The sequence below is a fragment of the Pituophis catenifer genome, unplaced genomic scaffold (genome assembly GCF_029215685.1).
Source record: "Pituophis catenifer annectens isolate HBS135680 unplaced genomic scaffold, rPitCat1.0.hap2 SCAF_3, whole genome shotgun sequence".
In the NCBI taxonomy this organism is placed as follows: Eukaryota; Metazoa; Chordata; class Lepidosauria; order Squamata; family Colubridae; genus Pituophis; species Pituophis catenifer.
In genome coordinates this window covers 146559918-146577961 of record NW_027256883.1, presented here as the reverse complement: position 1 = coordinate 146577961, position 18044 = coordinate 146559918, and the positions used below count along the sequence as shown (strand labels likewise).

The 18044-nt window shown below is 43.1% G+C and overlaps 1 protein-coding gene across 2 annotated transcripts in view; it reads left to right on the top strand.

Annotated features, from left to right (window-relative positions):
- Positions 1–18044, top strand: part of PDE4B (phosphodiesterase 4B) — a 234649-nt gene that overhangs the window by 135957 nt on the left and 80648 nt on the right. The window lies entirely within an intron of this gene.

The window sequence follows — 18044 nt, the reverse complement described above, 5'->3', positions numbered from 1 at the left end:
CGGATTTTCTGCAACTGGTATGACCAGGTCGGCGTTTCACCTCTACAGCCGTCTATTGTACATATTCTGATGTTTTTGCAGAGGGGCCTTGCCCAAGGTCTCACTCCCAACACTCTGCGTTGGCAAGTTGCCGCCTTATCCTCAGTGCTTACCTGCGGTACCTTGTCGTCTCTAGCCCAGCACCCCTTGATCCGCCGGTTTCTCCAGGGCGCCAAGAACTTGTGCCCTCCTGTGCTTCATCGCTACCCTACCTAGGATCTTCCCCTGGTCTTGGAGTCACTTACGGGCTCTCCATATGAGCCGCTGCGGACCACCAGTCTCAGACTTCTCACCTGCAAGGTTGCCTTCTTGGTTGCCATAACTTCGGCCCGCCGCATCTCTGAACTCGCTGCCTTATTCACACGTTCAGATCTTTGTGTTTTCCATGCAGACCGGGTGGTCCTCCGCTTGGACCCTACCTTTGTGCCGAAGGTAAATTCAGTGTTTCACTGTTCGCAGGAACTTGTATTACCTACTTTCTGCCCCCGGCCTTCTCACCCATGGGAGCAACGTTGGCATGCCCTGGATGTCAGGTGGGCATTGCGAATCTACCTGAAGAGGATGGCTCCCTTCTGCCGATCGGAATCACTTTTTGTCTCCTTCCTACCTACCTCTCAGGGATGTAAAGTCTCATCTTCTACCATTGGTCGTTGGATTAGGCAGACTATCGCCTCGGCCTACGATATTCGTTCTCTCCCACGTCCTTTGAGATTGACGGCTCACTCTACCCGCAGCACGGCTACGACGGCAGCATGGGCGACGCAGGCCCCCTTGCTTGAAATTTGTAGGGCGGCTACGTGGACTTCGCCCGGTCCTTTCATACGTCACTATAAGCTGGACCAGTTTGCGTCGGCTGAAGCCGCATTTGGACGCCGGGTCCTTCAAAGGATGGTTGCCGGGGAGGGCACTGCGGTCCAGCATGATCCCATCCTGACTCCGGGACAGTGAACTTGGGTATGTCCCACACTGCCTGCTGTCTCCACTCTCAATGGAGAAGGAGCGTTGGTCCTACCTGATACGTTCCTTCTCGTTGAGTGGAGACAGCAGCCAAGCCCTCCCTTTCTTGAGCTGGACCTTGCTGGTATGTCTGTCCTATCTGTCTTCTGGTGTTTTTTTCTTATCCCACACGCCGAGTCTGTCTTCCAGTCTTCGCCAAAAGCTGGCCTGCCCGGCAACAAGGGCAGGACTAAGAATAATTGACAGACTCAGTCCTTCAGTCTGATTGGATGAGCACTACCCACACTGGCTGCTGTCTCCACTCAACGAGAAGGAACGTATCAGGTAGGACCAACGCTCCTTCTCTTCATGTAGATAAAGATTTTTCCCCTGCTTAGCTACACAGCTGTTTGCAAGCACTTTGTATTAACCAAAAGTTCATCTATTTATTAATGTAGCCACTGTAGAAAGAAAGAGTCAGACCAATAAGGCAATGCAGGCAGATAGATAGGTGCAGTAGTTGAGTCAGCTGCCTGCCTGTTCAACTTGTTATTTCTACCATTATTAACATAAAGATATTGGGTTAATCATACACAGAAGATACACACGTATGCACACAAACACACCTCAAAGCTTTTGGATTAATTTCCAATAAATGTTACTTCTTGATATTATTAGAGCAAGTTCTACTAATAACTGGATAGGCTCTATGCAACCTTAATATAACCTCTATATATTGAGAAGCATATAGCAAAATCAAAATACAAATTTCTATCTTTTTGTGTAGCCAAGTCTATAACTCCTTGGTTATAAGTACAATGTACTTTGTACATTGTACTTAAGATAGTGAGCCCATCCAATATTTTATGTACCAAAACATTGTAAATGGAAGAGTTCTTAGTTTTTCATTTTTTTTTTCTTGGATTTTATCTGAGTAGAGAAACTTAAAGCCTAAATGACTCATTCAAACCTTAAAGGCAGGAGCCCTTAAACTTTTCCTAGAAACTAAATTGATTAAGTGCTGTAAAAATGCAGTCCATGTTGCTTTCTTTCCCAAAAGTGGATAACTTTCCATTCTTGGTTTTCAAATGTATTTGGTTTTGAAACAGTAGTTAGGCACATGCTGTAGTTACACAAAGTAACACTCAGCTGGTTGGGGCTAATGGTTTTCCATCACAATGCACCACCAACAGATAATGGCATGCATTTATTCTTTTTTTTTTGCAGTAGTCATTTTAAACTATTATTTAGAACTACCTACGGTTAAGAAATAATCTTTTTACATTTTATTATTTTCAATAGTTCACCATAGTGGATGAATAAAAAATTATTTGAAGAGCAACTTTTATGATTGTATGAAATGGTTTTATTGAAAAAGGCTACATTTTTATGTACTTGTCTGAACCTTTTGAAAGATTAACTGGATTCTGCTGTATTTAGATATTTCAGAATCAGACTAGAACTGGAAGGAACCTCGCAGGCTTTCTAGTCCAGATCCCTGCTCCAGCAGGAGACCCTATACCCATGATGGCGAACCTATGGCACGCGTGCCACAGGTGGCACACGGAGCCATATTGGTGGGTACGCGAGCGTTGCCCTAGCTCAGGTCCGGCACGCATGCGCGCACTGGCCAGTTGATTTTCGGGCCTTCCAAGCCCACCGGAAGTCGGGAAACAGGCTGTTTCTGGCCTCCAGAGGGCCTCCAGGGGGGGTAGGGATGGCCGTTTTCGCCCTCCCCAGGCTCCTAGAAAGACTCTAGAGACTGGGGAGAGTGAAAAACAGGCTTACCGGGCCCACCGTGCCATCATGTGCTAAAAGTGGGGGGAGTTCAGGGGGATGGGACGCATTGAATTATGGGTGTGGGCACGCATGCACACGACCCCCTGCGCACCCCCTGCTTTTGGCACGCGATGACAAAAAGGTTAGCCATCACTGCCCTATACCATTTCAGTGACTGTCCAGTCTCTTAAAAACCTCCAGTGGTGAATCACCCACAATTCCTGAAGGCAAGGTGTTCTACTGGAACAACTTTGTCCAAGAACTGACCATTTATTTTATCATTCAGTTCACATCATTTAATTTTAACTGGATATTATTTTGCTGCAATCCTATTAACAAGGCTGTGAGTCTTAAGGAGATGTTTATTTTATGCTGTTTATATACTGCTGAAGGGTATATAGGGTGATGTTTATATACTGCTGAAGAATAGACATATAACATGGGGTGGGAGGAAGCAAAACAAGTTTCCAGCTTGAATGGGATTCATGTACGCTGGTTTTATGCCAATTTCCAAACAGTTATTTCTCCGGATAGGAGGAAAATGGCAGTCAGGCTGGGAATGACTCCTCTATGCAGCATGCGACCGAATCTGCTAAATTTGCATGGCTCCGCCCTCCTGGCCCAGTGTTTCGACTCGGTCTATGCTGGACAGACGTGTCTTCTCAGCCTGACTGTGTTTTCTTTCCTACAAGTAAATTTGAGAGAATTTTTTCTGTTCTTTGGCTTTTTTTTTCCTGATTGCTGACAATCGGCTTGGACTCTGTCGGCTGACAGACTTCAGCGAAGGCGGGCAAACTTGCCTAATTGAAGCTTCCCCAGGGGAAGCGTTGCTGCGTTTTAACGGCCTTCGCCTAGCAGCCTTATTCACCGCAAGCCAAAGCCTCTCCTTCTCAGCGATCACATTTATAGCCGGCCGAATAGCGATCTGGAAGGGTATCGTCTGACAGCAGAGGACTGCACCACCATTGTCGACCGCTTCGACTGGACGGCTAGCAGTCTGGTGCCTTCGCCTGTCAGTGCAGAATGCGCTCCCGCCTTTGCCGACATTGCTGATCGTTTTAATAGCCGGACGGCTAGCGATCTTACTAAACTGCCGCCTGAGACGAGCTCGTGCCGAGCTGCCTGTCCGGAGGATCGCTCACGGCACTTAACGATCAGAGGAGATTACGATTTGGACGGCTCTGCAAGCAGTGAGTTTTGCCTCCATCACCTTCTAAGCTAAGCGGGCGGCCATCTTAACAGCTATTGGACCTGCTCAAAATGGCGGACGCCATGCGGTCCAAGGCTTCGATGAGCTCCAGAGGATCGGGGAAGCGGCGCCCTCTTGACGACCCACTGGAGGGCTCTTCGGGTCTCCCTCCCCCTTCTAAACAGGCCAAGAAGTCCAAGTCAGCCCCTTCAGCCTCCCTAGCCTCTTCCTCCAAGGAGGATCAGCGACGCCACAGGGCAATCGAGTAGGCTTTCCTTAAGGCCCAATCGGAGGCTGGGCTCCAGGTTCAGCAACCCAGGCCAGACGGGGCCTCGAGGGCTCACTCACCAGCTCCTTCTCAAGATGGTCGCTCTATTAGAGAGCTATCTCTGGATCTCCCACAATCTGCGGGTCCGGCGCCCACCCGAGGGAATGAGCCCCTTTTTCAATCATTGCCAACTCATGAGGCCCCCCCTCAGCGACCTTGAGGCTCCACAGGTTCCATCGCCTCAACCCCAGGGTCCTCTGCCTCCATTGCCAGAGACCTTTGAGGTCATCATAGCAAGGGCTATTAGACAAGGCCTGGCCCAATGCATGCAACAGGGCAGTTTCCTGCCTGAGCCATCCCCCTGTGTTCAACCTCACCAGACCTGCCACATGGAGGACTCCAGGTCTTGCTCTGACTCCTTGCTGTTGGAGCAAGACCTGGCTGACTCTCCGGTGTTAGCTGATCAGGCTTCCTTTTCGGAGGCAACAGAGGCCCGGGAATCTGCTCTCTCGGATAATGAGGGGTTGGCTCCTGACCATCCGCCTTTCATCGGTCTCTTTCGACCTCAAGTATTCCGCTCTTTGCTTCATAAAGCCATCTCGATTACATGCCTGGGGGTAGTTCCCTCCGCCTCTACCACTACCACTTCTTCTGATCCGGGGTCGGCACTTTTCGCAGAGCCTACAGTTGATCCAGAGACTGTTCTGGCTCCGAAGTTATTTTTGGATGTCCTTCACCGTCAATGGTCTCTTCCGGGGGCTGGGCCCAGCCCCAACAGACTTGACAAATGGCTTTATAATTCCGCTTCTGCTCTCTCCGATCTCTTGCTGCCACCAGCTGTGGATCCACCCGTTGTGGCTCTTTGCAACACTTCCCATCCAATTGGACCGTCAGAGGATTCACTACGACCTGAGGACAGATGCGCGGAGAAGACGCTGCTCAAAGGGCATCAAGCAGCTGCTTGGTCTATCAGAGCCTCAACCTCAGCCTCTTTCCTCAATAGGGCCGCCCTCCTTTGGCTCAAACAGCTTCGAGAGCGTTTTCCTCCATCCGACACTAGGTCTCATCAAGACCTTAACAAGATATCGGCAGCTCTCAAATACTCCGCGGATGCGACCCTGAATGCCACCAGATTCACTGCCAAGGCACTGGGCTCTTCAGTGACATCGCGTCACCTCCTGTGGCTCAGGAACTGGAACGCGGACATGAGAAGTAAATGGCAGCTGGCATCCGCGCCTTACTCCTCAGGATCCCTATTTTGTCCTCCTCTGGAACCTCTCCTCGTAGAGATGAGAGCAGACGCAAGATACTTCCCTCTGCGTCCAGACGGTCGGACTCTCACTACTCCTCCCTTCCTCGATTCCAGTCCTTTCGGACCTCCGAGTCTTCATTTTACCAGTCCCGTTATCAATGGTCCTTTCCAGCAAGTTCCCAGCAACTGGACTCCCAGGTCAGACAGGGGGGCAAATTCCTGCCCAAACGTTCCTTTGGTGGGGGGAGGGGGTGCGCTTCCCTAGATGAACCAGATAGGTCCATCTCGGAACCTCCCATTGGGAGTCATTTGTCTCTCTTCTTTCATCAATGGGAGGCTTCGACTTCGGACGCCTGGGTCCTATCAACTATCAAATCGGGTCTTTTTCTGGAATTCCACTCTCTTTCCCCGACCATTTTCCTTACGTGTCCAGTCTCCCGGGACAGGGCTAAGCTTGATCTGGTCCGTTTAGCCATTTCTCACCTTTTGGCTATCAGGGCCATTCAGCGGGTTCCCCAGTGTCAACGGGGTCACGGGTTCTATTCCCGGTTATTCATCGTAAGGAAATCTTTGGGGGGATGGCGTGCAATCCTAGACCTTGAGGTACCTTGAACCGGTACATAATTTATCGCCGGTTCAAGATGCACACTCTTTTTTCCATCCTCGAGAGTGTCAGGCCCGGAGACTTTCTGTCCTCCATTGACCTAACGGAGGCCTATCTCCACATCCCTATTGCTCGACCCCACCGTCAATATCTCAGATTTCATTTCCTGGGTGAGCATTACCAATACCGGGCCCTTCCATTCGGCCTCTCCTCGGCTCTGAGGGTATTTACAAAGATCATGGCCGCTCTGATTGGACGCATTCGTACCATTCCCATCCGCCTTCAGTTTTATTTAGATGACATTTTAGTTATGTCACCCTCCCTCCCAGCCGCTCACCAGGACCTGTCTACGGTTCTATCCCTCCTATGAAGTCATGGGTTCTCCATAAATTGGGCCAAGAGTCACCTCTCCCCTGGTCTTCATATCCTGCATTTGGGAGCGGTCATTGATACCAGGTCTTCCGTGGTATCTCTCTCTCCTGACCGCCAGGATAGCCTCCGAGCCCTTGCCAATCAGTGTAGTTCAGAAGGCTCGGTCACAATTCTCAAACTATCCCGCCTATTGGGGAAGATGGTGTCCACGTTCGGAATAGTACCTTGGTCTCGCTTGCATAGCAGGGAGCTCCAGAGGTTCCTCCTGCCGCATCAAAGGACCGATCACAGAACCTCGCTTGCCCGTCTTCGGTTGATTCCCCAAGTCAGATCCTCCCTACGGTGGTGGACATCGCCTGCCATATCAAAGGGAACTTATTACAGAGAGCCTCTCGCTTGTTACCGACGCCAGCCTCCCTGGATGGGAGGCCCACCTGCAACATCACATGGCTCAGGGTCAGTGGTCCGCTTGCGAGAGTCAGCACAACATCAATTTCCTGGAACTGAGGGCTGTCCGACTGGCTCTTCTTCACTTCCAGGACCTAGTGGAAGGCAAGGACATTCTAGTCCTCACAGACAACATGCCCACATCAACAAGATGGGGGGCACACACTCGCGCCTTCTCCTAGCAGAAACCCTTTGCCTGGGACGCTGGGCTGAGCTCCATCTCAGCTCAATCAGGGCGGACTACATATCCAGGGTGACGAACATTCAGGTGGATGCCCTCAGCCAGCATTGGATAGACCAGGGAGAATTGAGCATTCCACAATCCCTCTTTCAGGAAGTTGAGAACCGGTTCGGGACCCCTCTGGTCGATTTGTTCGCTTCGGCATCCAATCACTGGGTCCCAAGGTACTTCTCAAGGTACCCAGATCCTCAGGCGGAAGCCACAAATGCCCTGCGCAGCCCATGTCCATCCAGCCTCCTCTACGCGTTCCCTCCTCTGCCTCTGATCTCCAGGACCATTCAGAGGATGCTGGAGGAGAAAGCAGAACTCATCCTCCTAGCACCGCACTGTCTCAGTCAGCCATGGTACGTGGACTTGAAGTCCCTGTCCGTCGCCAACCATTGGCTCATACCAGCCTCCAAGCTAGTTCTCACTCAGGGTACCCTCTTGCACCTGGATCCCACGGGCCTCCGTCTGACCGCTTGGCAGCTGAACGGCGCCTTTTAGAAGCAGCCTGTATCCCAGCCTGCGTCATTTCCACTATGGAGGCTGCCCGTCGTGGCTCGACTAATCGTATTTATCAAGCCACTTGGGCTTCCTTCTCTTCCTGGTGTCGACAGGCCAACATCGATCCTCTCTCCGCCTCTGTTGTTCAAGTCCTTACATTTCTTCAAGATGGTTTCGAAGAGGGTTTGGCCCCTAACACTCTACGCCGCCAGCTAGCCGCCTTAGCTTCGGTCCTGTCCTGCGGCTCAACGGATTCCCTCTCCAGGCATCCATTTCTTCGCAACTTTCTAAGGGGAGCAACGAACTTGAGACCTCCGGTCGTTCATCGCTTCCTGATCTGGAATTTGAACAAGGTCCTTCAAGCCCTAACAGCGGCTCCATTCGAACCTCTCCGACAGGTATCTTTGCATTTCATGTCCTTCAAGGTGTCCTTCCTCCTTGTCATCACCTCGGTTCGCCGCATATCAGAACTGGCGGCTCTCCATTCGCCAAGACGTATGTATATTACATAGTGACAGAGTCGTCCTTCGCCTCGACCCAGCCTTTCTGCTTAAGGTAAATTCTTTCTTCCACTGGGCACAGGAACTAGTTCTCCCAGATTTCTGCCCCCGTCCAGTCCATAGTCTGGAGCGCTCTTGGCACACCCTCGACGTTCGCAGGGCCCTGAAAATCTACATCTCCAGGACAGCTCCCTTCCGCAAAACGTATCTTCGTATCTTTCCAGACAGACTCGGTGGGCACCCGGGTCAAGGGACCGACTCTAGGTCGATGGATCAGGGCTACAATAACTACTGCTTACCAGCAGTTGAACCTTCAAGTGCCACGACACATCACGGCTCACTCGACCCGGAGCGCGGCCACATCGGCAGCCTGGGCCACCCAGGCATCATTGGAAGAAGTCTGCAGGGCTGCAACTTGGACGACGCTTACTCCTTTCATCCGTCATTACCGGGTAGACTCGTTCGCATCGGCAGATGCGGCCTTCGGCCGTCGAGTCCTGCAGGCGGTACATCGCTGTTAACAGCTACTGGGCCGGAGGTCTCCCTCCCTGGAGGACATTCAGCTTTGGCATGTCCCCAGCCTGACTGCCGTTTCCCTCCTATCTGGAGAATGGACGTTGGTCTTACCTGATATGTCCGTTCTCGATCAGGAGGAAACGGCAGTCAGCCCCACCCTTCTGGGTCCGGCCCGGATGGTCGGGCAGGGTGGGTGGTTATTAACTCTCTCTCGTTGCAGGAAGACACGTCAGTCTGCGTCAGCACCCTCGCCGAAACACTGGGCCAGGAGGGTGGAGCCATGCAAATTTAGCAGACTCAGTCCTATGCTACATAGAGGAGTCATCTCCAGCCTGACTACCATTTCCTCCTGATAGAGAACGGACGTATCAGGTAAGACCAACGTCCATTCTGTAATTTAAAATTGCACAAAAGTCACATTTTGATGTATTTCTGGAATAGAAATTCGCAACAAGCTTTTCTCCTATGACAAGTACTTTTGGGGAAAGTAGAGTGTTGATGCAGAACACAAATTTATGGCCTATCAGGAAGTCCCAGTTATTATCCAGACTGCAACTGATACATTGGGGGAGAGTGATTCAGTTTAAGAAGAGGGATTAGTTAAAACGACAGCAGCAGTTGCAGTAGCAGAACAGACGACAGAGCAAAAGAAAGAAAGAAAATCGGTATAGGAAAGGCAAGTAGATTGAAGAAGATAGAAGTTGAAGGAGAGTCATCAATGTGAGGCAACAAGGGAGGTCCTGAAGGTGGATGATAAGACAAAAAAGAGGCTGTGGCCAAGTAAAACCGAAGACGTGAGAAGAAAAAAAAGGGTGTCAGAATATAAAAGCTAAAGCTATAAAAAAAGCAGAATAAATCTGTGTTACTGGCCCACAGTGGGTCAACCTTATTCAGGGCACTAAGTATTCTCCATTTAGCCAATTGTCCTCAAGGTTATCGTACCAGCCAAGTCTCTTGACCAACACTAGGGCTCCTGACTTTCCCGCAATTGTGATTGCAGAGTCCAATAGACAGCCATCACTCTCCGATTGAATCCATTGTTTGGCAAAGCCAAACACTTTGTTTTTCTGAACTGTGGTAATGTAATTGCAAATAGGAATGTTTTAATTTGGAATTTTAATTCTGCAATGGAATTAATGAATGAGGCAGATTTGTTTTGCCCCTATTTCCAACACAAATCAATTGAAATAATACTCCCAGTTCTTAGATCAATTGGTCTCCCTCTGTATTTCAACAAATTTAGCTTTATATGATTCCAATTCTGCTCTACAATCAATGTCCATTCAACATAATATTCAAGCGTAACATCAAAACATTACTTCTCTTCATGCATATATAATTAAATATGTGTATCACAACTGTCACTCAATAACAGGGCATGGTATTCTTTTTAGGAGATAATCTCATAAAATCTAATCTGTGTTTATTATAAACTAAATTAAGGCTGCCAAGCTAAACCTGCAAACCAGCCATTGAGTGTTACTGCTTGCCCTATAGAATAAATTGAAACTTTAAATATTTCTGAACAGAGAAATGAAATAATAGCCTTCTGTTTTCAGTGTCAGTTATAGGACAAAACAATAGCTTCTCCTATATTATCTAAATTAGAATATCACCAGGCTCGTTTATAGATTTAATTAGCAGGTCATATCTCATTTTTTGATTTCATGCATGCCAGTACTCACTCGAATTCAGTTCATAGAAACAAGGATCTGTCCATGTTCTTGTCCAATATATAGATCTGATAACAGTTGTAACAGAACTGGATACTTTGATAGGCAGCTCTTTAAATATTAATAACCTCAACAAATAGGCTTATGAGAAAAACACATGGTTTATACATATTATAATTTAAAGCATACATATAATATGTATAATTTAAATTATACATATCATAATTTAAAACTTGATTTCTAAAATTTGATCATTTTAAACTTAAATAGAATTTGTCTTCTAGGGAACTTAAATAGAATTTGTCTTCTAGGGAAATGATTAAGATGGTAAAATATACATTAATATTCAGAAGTATACAACTAAAAATAGAGATTTTTCATTAAAATAGCAAAATAATTGCTAAAAATTCATTTTCAAATCTGACTGAAACTGCACAAATCAAATAATTATGCTTACTATATAAAGTAGTCACTATTTTTGTTTTGGCTCTGCTAGAGGAGAAGTGTGTCTTTTCTACAAAGCTGCAAATTGAAGGCCCGAGCAGACTTCTCCGGCACTGTATGAAGGAACATATGCATCTGTTGTTTGGGAACAGTTGCATAGATGTTCCTTTTATATGTTAGTGAATTTCAACGTTCTGGTTAGGGGGTCACTCAAAGCATAGAACAGGAAGTTGGATCAACCAATCAGCACACAGGGCATGCACTTCTGCACAATGTGCTGTGAAGCATAGATATGCAACAATGGCTATGGGCAGTTGTGGGCAATTCTAAATTAGCTTTAAATCTTATGAGTAAGGGAAAAAAGTGTTATGTACATATTAAAATTGTGGCCAGAGTAGGTTGCAACTTTTTCAAAGGTAGTATAACTCTACCTAGTATAACTCTAGTATCAAATAATAATTTCATCAGATTTTGCCAAATGCTCTGAGCAATCAATCTTTCAAGAATTGCTGATGCTTCCAGTTGGCACCGCAGGGATACAGATGGGGAAATGGCGAGCTCTGCGGAGCTTTGCCAAAACCCGATCTGCCAAGCTGCCGCCGACAGGTCTTTGGACCTCCCCTGTCTTGAAGGGACAGGGGGACAAGAAGGGACCCCTTGGGCGGCCGAGAGGAACAGGCAGGTTCCTCGGGGCCGGAGGCTTTCCGTTCATGCTGGCGGCAGTGGAACGAGAGCCATGGCGGCTGTCCCGAAACCGCGGCAACCGGGAACAAATATCGTGCTGGAGGAGAGGAGGAGAAGCGGAGAGCAGAGCAGGGAGTTTGAAAGCCGGGTGAGTTGACTTCTGCCCAGGCGAGAACTGCCCATAAATGCCGGATTTACAAAAAGTGTGCCCCAGCTTTAACAGCGGCTGAGAAACATCGGGGCAAAAAGACTCAAATGAATGGTGGAGAAAAGACCTGTTGATAGACAGCATTAATTATAGACTTTTTGGAAATGACTTTATTACAGATTTGGTTTTCTTTTTTTATTTTTCTGGCTATTTCTTGTGGCTAAACGAGATTGGATTATGTTTGAGAGAGAGGAAGGAGAAGAGGAAATAAATATGCTTTTAAAAGTAAAGATAAAAGACAAACGGAGATGGAAAAGATGGCTTCCAGCTGAAAAATGAAAGTGTAAATTCCAGACTGCTTGTTACTTGAAAGAGAAACTTTAATGAGTGGAATTTATAAAATATTGTTGGAGGAAAAGGAGAGGGAAAATTTAGGAAAGATGGTATGGGAAACCGATTTGAAGATACAAATAGGGCAACAGAGTTGGGACAGAATTTGGCAACAAAGAGTGTTGAGAAATTGTCAGTAAGAATAAAAGAGAATTATTACAAAATGGTATGGAGGTGGTACTTAACTCCGGTTAGATTAAGCAATATGAATCACCACTATTCAGATAACTGTTGGAGAGGTTGTGGGGAAAAAGGAACGTATTTACATATGTGGTGGGATTGTAAATTTGTGCAAAAACTCTGGAAGATGGTGTTTAAGGAGATTGAAGAAATTGTAGGAATAAAGGTAGAAGAGGCACCAAAGGTAGCATTACTCTCACTATTGGAAGATATAAAGTGTAAAAAAGAGACTAAAGAGTTGATAACAAATTTGTTGACCGCAGCAAGGTTAATGATTTCTAGGAACCGGAAGACACGAGGTGATTATTGTTTGGAAGAATGGTATAAGGAAGTATGGGATATTGCCATAAATGATAAATTGACTTGTAATATTAAAATAAAGAGGGGCATAATGAAAGTAAATGAATTCAATGGAATCTGGAAACAGTTCCTAATATATGTGTTTTCTGGAGGAAGGGGGATACCACCACCAGAAAAAGCTTTAAGATTTTGGAAGCAGGAATGATCCCAAGGGGTCGGGAGCACTCGTTGATTGTTTGTATTGTGTATATTGTTATATATTATATATTATGATTCATGTATGTTATGTATGTTAATTTTTTTTAATAATAAAAAAATATGAAAAAAAAAAAGAAAGAAAGAGAAACTTTGTTGCTTGCTACTTAAAGTGGATTATTTTGAGAAAAATTTCAAGAGGCTTGACTTTGGACATATAATCTGTGTATTGGAAGATATTGAAGACCAGAAAGAAGAAATTAAATGGAATAATGAAAACTGATTTATTAAGCGTGGCAACAAGAGAAAAAGGGCGTGGCAACAAAAGAAGAACATGATGATACCATATATGGAACAGTCAATTCAGAATTAACTTTATAGAATTTATAACTTTGAGGACATTGAAATGGAAAATAAATATACTCAGATAGATTGGAGAAGGGGAAAAAATGGAATATAAAGTAACAAGATAACAAAATACCATAGTTTGAATTAAATGGATGTAATGGTGTCTGGGAGTTTGATCTTTGAATAATTTTAGAAGATACTTTCCTTCTTTTCTGGGCTCTCTCTCAATTCTATTTTATTTATTTTTTCTTTCTTTCCTTTTTTTTTTCTTTCCTTTGTCCCTTTCCCCCTCTCAATTTTTTCTAATTCTCTTTTCAATTTCTTTTGTTATATTTCTATTCTCCTTCCTATTTGTATTCTTGTTTTTTTCTTTTGTTTTTCTTTTAACTATTATTAATATTGTTACTATTCTCTCTCTTTTTTCATTATTATTTTTATTTAAGTTGATTTTATGAATATACAACAATTTGATTTGGAAAAAATGAGTATAAATTATTGAAAATTATGATTTTTGGATGTTTTAATACTTTTTAAAATTTGGAATTTTTAAGCTCTATTTAGAGACCTATTAATTTAGAAGAAAATGTTCTCTAAGGTGCTGGATATTAAGAAGAATTAATTACAGATTTAATAATTATAGAAAATTGATTTTAAAGTGATTTAAAATGTTGATATTCACTGGAAATAAATATGGCACGGGAGAAAGCCTAGGAGAGGATAGGAGCTAAGATATTCGTCGACATACTTTTTCATTTTTAATCAGTTAAAAACATGGAGGAGAATGGATTTAAAAATGAATATGAGTAATATATTGTGAATTAATTTAAGGTTAAATAATTGAATAAGAGATGTAGAAATGGAGGAAAACATAAAGCTGGACAATAATTAAAATAAAATGTTATGAATTAGTTAAACAAATGAAGTTAGGAGTGGAGGGAAGCATGATTCTGGAGAACAGTGAAAGTAAACTGTGATCTAGTCTTACAAATAAGGTAGGAGTGGAGGAAAGCATCATACTGGAGAATAGTTAAGGCAAAACTGGGAACCAGTTAAAAATAAAAATAAGAGTTAAGAGTGGAGCAAAGCACGGGCTGGAAAATAGCCAATAAAGCTGTGAACCAGCCATTAGAGTTAGGAGTGGAGGGAAGCATACGCTAGGTAACAGTTAAAGCAAAACTGTGAACTAGCCAAAAAATAAAAAGTTAGGAGTGGAGGAAAATATATCTGGAGAGCAACTGAAATACAGTTGTGAACCAGTTAAAAGTAGAGGTTGGAGCGGAGGAAAGCATTGCTGGGAAGCAACTATTTGAGTTGCGAACCAGTTTCATAATAGATTTAGGAGGATTGAAGGAGATAACGTTGGTATGCAGTTAAATTATACTGTGAACCAGCTCAAATAAGTAAAGTTAGGAGTGGAGGAAAGCATCGCTGGAAAGCAACTGATTAAGTTGCGAACCAGCCAAAAAATAAATTCAGGAGGAAGTGGAGGAGACAATATTGGAGAATAGTTAAGACAAACTGTGAACCAATTAAATAAATAGAGATAGAAGTGACGGAAAACACTGTTGGGAAATAGCTATTTAAATTATGAATCAGTTAAATATTAGACTTTAAAATAAAGTATTTTGGGAGTGACAAATTTTAGATAGAAATGTTGATTGATTTAGAAACAATTAAGAGAGGAGAAAAATATTCTTTGTTAAGATTATGGATATTAGTTGTCATTTAAAAGAGGTACAAACTTGATGTAATGGGTCTTAGAAATGAGGAATATATATGAAATATTGATTGTTAAAATGACAAAGATTTGGAATGATGTCTATTTGGAAATAATTGTTTAGAATTTAGGGTGACATAGTAGAATGTTTAAAATCTAAATGTTTAGAATAAGATTTTCTTTTCTTTTTTTTCTTTTTTCTTTTTTTTTTAAAGAGGTAAATGGATAAAATTTGGAACAAAATTGGTTGAGGGAATGTGAGTAATTGTATTTACTTTATACCGAATCAAATCCTTGCTCTAAAAAGATGTATTTTATGTTTCATGTTTTTAAAAAAAAAAAAACTTTAAAAAAAAATCTTTCAAGAATTGCTCATCACTGTGCTTCTATTGTCTTTCTAAGTCTATGCAGAACAGATTATTTCTAGGGGCATTGTCTTCGAATTCAATTTATCTTTTAGTATAGTTTGTTTTATCAGGTTGGTTTTTATCAAAGATTCTTGTCACCTGATAAAAAAAAAAACCCCAGGCTGAGTACTTAGAAGAGGATCTAAGCCAGGGGTGTCAAACTTGATTTCATTGAAGGCTGCATCACGGTTGTGTTTAACATCGGAGGGTCAGGGGGTGTGGCCATGGTAGACATTTGATACAGGCTCAAGATGCATTTTTTCTCCTTTGCATTCAAAACAGCTATTCCAGACAAAGGGAGATTTACTTTCTGGCACAAAAAGTCTCAATTCCATAATGTAGAGATTAAAGACATGTAGAATCCCCAGCTGCTATGGGGCTTGATTCTTTTGTATAGGAGCAGAGCATAAATGAACTGACAATTTCTCCAGATGTGTCTAAAAACTGTCTATCCAACAGTCTATCAATCTTTGTTTCCCCTCTGACACAGCCCTAGAGGAGGAGTTAATATTAGTAATAATTTACAAAATTGATATACCACCCAATTCTCAATGACCCTGGGTGGCTCACAACAATAAAAAAAATTACAATTAAATCAGTCACAGGTAAAAGATTAAGATAAAAGATGACAAACTCAGTGATATGAGGCAACTCACTCACTCTCATCCAGCAGCCATCCAGATCTTGGAAGGTACCTAATTCTAGTTGGCAGATGCTGTTAAAAGAAGGTGAAGAAGGTGCTGCCTCCTGAAGCACTCTGCTGGCCAAAATGGGCCGTGCCCCCCCCAACCCGTTTTTGGCCGGCAGAGTTCTGCAGGAGGCAGAATGGGCCACAGGGTCTGTGTGAGCCCTCCCACCTCATGGCCTGTTTTGGCCAGCACAGGCAGTGTGGGCTGGTCCTTTGATATTTCCAGGCCTGCCTGGTGGGTCAGATCTAACCAACCCGTGGTGCTGGATCCAGCTCACGGGCCTTGAGTTTGACACCCTTGCAATGGGTCATGACGAATGCGATTTCGTCGAAACGTCGCTACTACCCTTTTAAGGATATGTTTACAATTACACGGGAAGAAACCCGAGATATCAACTGTACACACACACACACACACACACACACACACACACACAGACAGACAGACAGACAGATAGATAGATATAGATTTAATTTCTCATATCTGAAATCTAATTCTCTTTAGTTATTTAACTGACATGTCTTTCTTCCCAGCTGATAAAAAAAATTAAAAAGACATTTCAAAGCATTATTTCTTATGGCTTCCATAAAAGAATATGTTTAGTGATGCAATATGAACTAAATTTTAAAATGTGAATACTTGGCTAGTCAACATCTGCAACCCTAACTCCAAAAATAAACACTGTGACCTAATTAATCCATCAGCCTTACCAAATAAAATGGGGGATCATTTGGGTTAAATAATCATACACATGCTGAGCTAAGGAAGTATCTTTTTAAATTTTTTGATTCTTTAAAATTGGTTGAACTTTCTCAACATCATCTCGTTTTAAAGATGTGCAGTTGCAATACTTTTAAGAAATATAAACTCAAGCAATGGCTTAATGAATAAAACATGACTGCATGTTCTGAATGTGCAGGAAAACAGTATGGAGCTCAAAATAATTATAGGGAAGTATCTAAAACTCAAATCTAACTACTTGCAAGTAGTTAGTTAGTTTGGATTTAATTCTTCCAGATATTTTTCATTTCACAATATAAAAACAAATATAAAAAAGAAAGAAAAAAAAGCAATTTTATTTCAAAAACTAATACGTGCAAAAAATACATGAATACTGGAATATATATATATATATAGTTTTGATTTGAAAGAATCTGTTCACATCTGAACAGTTCTACAAATGAATGTCCATGTACAATTAATTTGAACACCTGAAAAAAGGAGCATTCAGCAGAGGGGAATACCTGCCTCGCAACTTTGCAAATTCCCTTCCTCTTTGAAAAAGGAGAAGTTTTTTTAAAAACCTTATTCTCAGGGTGCTTGAGAATTTCTTTTGATTTTCTCTTGGTGCTGATTCTGAAACCACTTTGTTGTGATGATGGTTACTGCTGCTCATAATTCTGTTTTTTATTGCCTTTCAATTACTGTGAAGTTTCTGGACCTATTTCTAATTCCAATGGAAGAAATTTCATCATTTTATATATAAGGATACTTAATACTTAGCATCATATAGTTTCACAAAGGATTTGTCATGAGAAAGACCACATGAGTGGTCTTACTTGCTCCTTTCCAGGCATTTCCTGAAGCTCAGTTATAGACAGATAATTATTTGATTACCTCATTGTTGATTAGTACTTTGGACAGCACTCAGCCTTAAATGCTAAAATTGTTTCAGAAAGGTCTTTCAGAACTGGTATTTCTGAAGAGCATGAAGATTATTACACATATAGGTAACACAGACACATATTCAAAAGCACTACCTTATATTTCCAGACATTTTAATGTGAAACAGGAGTATCCATGTACAGTGGTTGTTAACTTGGAGGGGTTGTTGTTTGTAAAGCACGTATAATCAATGACACAAGTCATTTCTGAGTCTGTCTGCAAGAATTAGCTTGTGGTCTTCATTTTGGATCTGAAAGGAACTTAGATTCTTTTTTGGAAAGACTGTGATGCTTACCTCAATGAAACTAAGTTTATTTTCCCCCAAAGCAGAGTTTACCCAGTATTTCCATCTTACAATGTGCAGAAATGCAAAAACAGCGTTGATCTAATATAGGATTTATTTCAAAAGGGCTGTAATGAAATTTTAAAAGATTTCACTGATTTATTTTTTGGATCTCTTTAATGCTATGGTTGCTGCTAAATTAGTATTTTGTTATAAGCTTACCATTCCCATGCTGTCATGGTCTCCTTCTTTTCAAAAACTCAGGGAAAATAAGAGGAAACTGTACTGGGAG